Consider the following 5,381-nt stretch of genomic DNA (forward strand, 5'->3'; position numbering starts at 1 on the left):
CTGTGTGCCCCACACGCAATATATAACCTCTGCTTATTAAAATTGTAGCTGTACTTCAGGACCTGACAACCTATATCTTCTCCATAAGATTTTCTGTGGCATGCTGTTCAAACACTATCTCCATGCCTAGCTATAAGGTTTATTTTTTCCTTCTCTGAATCCTTATAGGTTTTTTTTGAGGGGGTGGTGGGTGGGAAGAGGGTGGAGTGACACTCCTTTAAGGCACCCATCACATTTTGTCATGGGCAAGAAGGAGTTCATGACTTAGGTTCATTTCCACTTTTAGGGGAAATTAATATGTATGTGTAATAATACTTTTTTTTTTGCATCTTCATGAGCCCTCACTACTATATTTTAAATAGATATTCTCAAGATACCAAAATAAAGTTGGCAACATTTTTATTCATTTTCCCAAAATAATATTTGGAAGATATATTCAAATTCATTTCCTCCTCCTCATATAGTCACTAATGTTCTTTCTTATCTCCTCTTCTACAAAACTATTTGGCATTTATTTATGTTTATATGTTGTTTCCCCAAATAGAATGAAATCTTCTTGAGGGAAGGCAATATTTCATTTTTGTCTTTCTATACCCAGTACCTATCAGAGTTCCTTATAGATAGTGGGATCTTAAATGCTTCTGAATTGATTGATCTAGGAGGCAGGGGGCCTCACATTATCTTTGTATCCTCATTAGCCCAATACGTGTTTATTCAATTCATAATGGGAGGAATAGGTAATTTGTAATTTTGTTTCTCCTGGCCAGGGAGAAGGAATTTGGGCCAGGGTTAAGGACCAAAAAATAAGTTCTCAAATAATGCAAGGAAAGTTGCCAAGCTTGGCTGTGAGTTCTGTTCTAACTGGGATTCAAATAATTATGGCTTTTGCCTTTTTAAAAGAGGGTGAATCAACTGTCATTCTAAGTATTAAAATGAATTACACAAACCCTTAAAAGTGGAGGCCTACCAGCTAAGTAACTGGGACAATAGTCATCTAGAGCAATTCTACTGCTAATAGAACTATTCTTGCCATATGTCATTCACTGTCACTGTCCCATTAGACTAGGCCATTTTTCAACTGAGTTCATTTAACACAGAACATATGAAGTAGAGCAGAGGATATCAATGTGTCAGCATGGTCTGTCCCATTTCTTTACATCATAACAGATGGCAAAGGACCCACTGACTTCCCACACTGTGATGACAAAATCAAGTAAACTTATGGATAAGTTCTATGATTCAGTCCTCTGATTGCTTTGCAAATCACTTGCCATATGTTGCCATGTTTTTGTTATACTTTGCATTCAACATTTGATTGCAAGCAATCTCTCTGAGGATTTGTTTTGTTGGTGACAGCACCCACCTGGGCTCACAAATTCAGTTTTAGTCTATGACTGGCATGGAACAACAACAAAATTATTATTATTTAGAGATATACTTCCTTCATCTGAGAAACAAATATTAATGGAAAGAATGAGAAGGAAAGAAAAAGAGTTAGTGATGCCTAAACAAAATAATTTTATTGCTTAATTTTGTGTGTCTTGGATTCTTTTTTTCATTGATGCCTATTAAGCTCTCCAAAGACTTGTGATTGGGTAGCTTTTAGAAGCAGAACAATTTGCTCTCTTTTCTTGCTGGGCTCCTAATGTGTAGGAGTGCTAGCTGGGCTCTCTCTGAGCAATCTGGATCCAACCTTTCTCCTGGAGCAATCCCCTGAAGTCTCATTATAATGACTGAACAGATGACCCTTCAGGGTACCCTTAAAGTCCACAATGGCTGGGTGACCCAGATCACTGTGACTCCCCAGTTCCTAGACATGATCCTGTCAGCATCCCGAGATAAGACTGTTATCATGTGGAAGCTTAACAGAGATGAAATAAACTATGGGATTCCCCAGCGTGCCCTCAGGGGTCACTCATATTTTGTTAGTAATGTGGTTATTTCCTCTGATGGCCAGTTTGCACTCTCAGCCTCCTGGGATGGCACGCTAAGTGGGATCTTACAACTGGCACTACCACCAGGCACTTTGTTGGTCATACCAAGGATGTGCTGAGTGTGGCCTTCTCTTCAGACAACTGCCATGTTGTCTCTGGTTCCCAGGATAAGCCTATCAAGCTGAGGAACACCCTGGGTTTCTGTAAATGCACTGTGCAGGATGAGAACCACTCAGAGTGGGTGTCCGGTGTCTGTTTTTTCACCCAATAGCAGCAACCCTATCATTGTTTCCTGTGGCTGGGACAAGCTGGTCAAGGTCTAGAATGTGGCCAACTGCAAACTGAAGACAAACTACATTGGCTACACAGGCTACCTAAACACAGTTAGAGTTTCTCCTGATGGCTCTCTCTTCTGCCTCTGGAGGCAAGAATGGGCAGGCCTTGCTGTGGGACCTCAATGAGGGTTAATACGTCTATACTTTGGATGGTGGTGATATAATCAATGCGTTTTGCTTCAGCCCTGATCCCTACTGGCTTTATACTGCCACTGGGTCCAGCATCAAGATCTGGGACCTAGAAGGTAAAATCATTGTGGATGAGGTTTAGCAAGAATTAATCAATACCAACAGCAAGGCTGTACTTCTCCAGTGTATTTCCATAGCCTGGTCTGCTGATGACCAGACTCTCTTTGCTGGATACACAGACAACTTGGTGCAGGTGTGGCAAGTGACCATTGGCATTCAATAAAAGGGTCGAGTATAATCAGATTTTTAAATAAAGACATTAATTTCTGCCTTTTGAAAAAAAAAATCAGAACAGTTTGCTCCTCAGACAGGCATTTTCAAATATTCAAGATCTTTCTTTAGACACAATATCATTTCAAATGCCTCAGCTTTTATTGCAAATTTAAAAAATGCTTTTGAATAGTGCCACACTTATTATTTTTCAATTGGCCAAAACAACATAAGCAATCTTAAATATTTCAATAATTGAAGTGGTAAATGAAGGCTCTCTCCTTCCTTATAGTATTAAAATGGAGACAGAGATCAGAAATGACTTTCCATTCACAGACCAGCATTTACCCAGACTTCCCCCTTATGTACTTGACATTAAACTTAGTTGGACTTCTAGAGAGACAGTCAAGAAAATGAACCTTTAAGGCCACTTTGATAAGGGAAACCTCTCATTAACTTATAGATTTGGAACTTAGAATTGAACTTAGTGTTTATTGAGCCCAAAGTTCCTCATATTGTAGATGGAGAAACTGAGGTCCAGGGTAATTAAGGGAATTACTCAGGGACATACAGTTATTGATTTCTGATGTATGTTTCAAAGGCTGGTCTACTTGATTCCAAATCCAGATCTCTACCCACTATATATTGACTGAGAAGCACCAGTAGACATGACAGGGATTTTAAAACTGTGAGATATTGATGCAAGCTTCTGAAAGGATTACCTTCTAGAGGTGGTTACTGTGAGAATAAAATTGGATATTAGATCATAAATCTCCCCTACTTAACTTTTCCCTAATTTATTTCCCAGACTAGTAAATGGAAGAAGCTTCTGGTTTTCTAGATAGAGCCTTTATTGTATGGTAGTCACAAGGTGATGTTGATTAGAAGGATAGGAAAATAGAAATACAATACAAATCGTCTTAAGTCTAGGCTTAGTCTATATTCCTTATAAAAACTCACCAAACCGAAAAGGCCACTTTTGGAGAGAGAGAGAGACCGTCTGTGCCGCCCCGTCAGGAGTCCCGCCAAGCAGGCAAAAAGGCCTACTCCTGTTCTCTCCACCCCAGAAGTCAAAAAACCCGGCAGGCAGTCTGACATGCGCAGCAGGCAGACTGTTCATCTCCTCCCCAAAAGGGTGGTCCTTGAAAAACCGGCGTCTTTCAGTTATCCTAACCGACTGTTAAAAACTTTCATATTTTATCACATTTCCCCCCTTTGCTTCCTCAAGAAACAGAATGTTTCCTTGATGGAACAGTAAAAAGAATATAATAACTTTTGCTGACTAATAATATGCGAACAACAATATAGAAAAGGAAGAGAGGAAAGTTTTGTCCAGAGGGGCGATTTTTTTTTTTCCTCATGAACCGACGCTTTGACATTAGTCTTGCAAAGGGAGAGCCTCTGCAGAGAGTACATGTTACAGATAGTATATATTATAACAGAAAGGAGATAGTAAAAGCTAATAAAGCAAAACAGTTCATATAAAGTCTCTGAGTTCTCTTGTCTTCTTGAAGTGGTAAGATGTCATCAGGAGGAAACTGGATTCTGGTCTGGAAAACTGGATTCTGGACTCTGGTCTGGATTCTGGACTCTGGACTCTGGTCTGGAAAGCTGGATTATCTTCTTTAACTGTTTGAATTGCTGTATTTTTAAAACCTTAGCATAGCATTGTCAATGATCAAATTAATAAATTCCATTACATTCCCTTCTTTATATCCTTAGACTTCCAATAGAGGGTTGAGGTAGTTTTGCAATCAGTAACACTTTTTACCACCACGTGTCTGGATCAAAGTCAAATTTAGTATGTGTTCATGACACCTGAAAATGTTATGGAAAGGTTATCATACCATATCTCATGGTTCCGAGACAGCCAGTGATTGTGCTAGGCCACAGGTGAATTCAACTGAGTGAGATAAAAAGATAAGTAAGTTCAGTTAAATTAGGTTAAATTAGGAGGGAGAGAGGATGAATACTGGACTGTGCCTAGTAATTGTGCTCTACATAGTCACCATCATAAGTAAACCATGGACTTACGTATACCTGTCTCTCCTTTTGTTGCACATATATTCTCTCCAGGGCCTGCATCAGAGTTCACAGCAAGTTAGTCTCTGAAATGATGTTTCCATACTTCTGAAATCTCATTAATTTCACCAAAGACAGTATGATGGTAAAAATGTGTGCTATGCTGCATAACTGAGAACATATTAGTGATATATACAATAATTCCAAACCATACCCAGAGTATAATGACATATAAATAATAAACGAATGTAAATAGCTGATTATATTAGACATTGTTACATAATCTTCTTTTAGACATTATTACATAATCTTCTTTTAGCAAGTAGACCACATCATCTTATACATGAATTCTCTAGTATAACAGTAGCAGATACTTAAAGTGGTGATTAATTCATCAAAAAGAAATAAGACTTCAATTAGCAAGATTCAATATGCAATAGCATATACTTAAAATGCATTTGAAAAGTCACTTAGTTTACAAAATCGGGTTTTTAAAGAAAAGCAAAAGAAACAAAAGTAAAAAAAAAAAACAAAGCAAAACCAAAAACCAAAAATAAAAGGCAAAAGATTAGCTAAGCACCCTTTTGTGCTCTTAAAGAACTTAAAGGTGTGGTGAATTCCAGGTCTTTTCAGTGCCTTTCAAAAGTCAAAACAAAACAAAAACCAAAAAGGATTAAAAAAAAAATAGGTA

General features: G+C 38.1%; 1 pseudogene; it reads left to right on the top strand.

Moving 5' to 3' along the window:
- The first annotated feature begins 1,729 nt into the window (after positions 1-1,729).
- On the top strand, positions 1,730-2,681 carry LOC122740271 (annotated as a pseudogene).
- Positions 2,682-5,381: the final 2,700 nt, after the last annotated feature.

This window comes from Dromiciops gliroides, chromosome 2 (assembly GCF_019393635.1).
Source record: "Dromiciops gliroides isolate mDroGli1 chromosome 2, mDroGli1.pri, whole genome shotgun sequence".
NCBI lineage: Eukaryota > Metazoa > Chordata > Mammalia > Microbiotheria > Microbiotheriidae > Dromiciops > Dromiciops gliroides.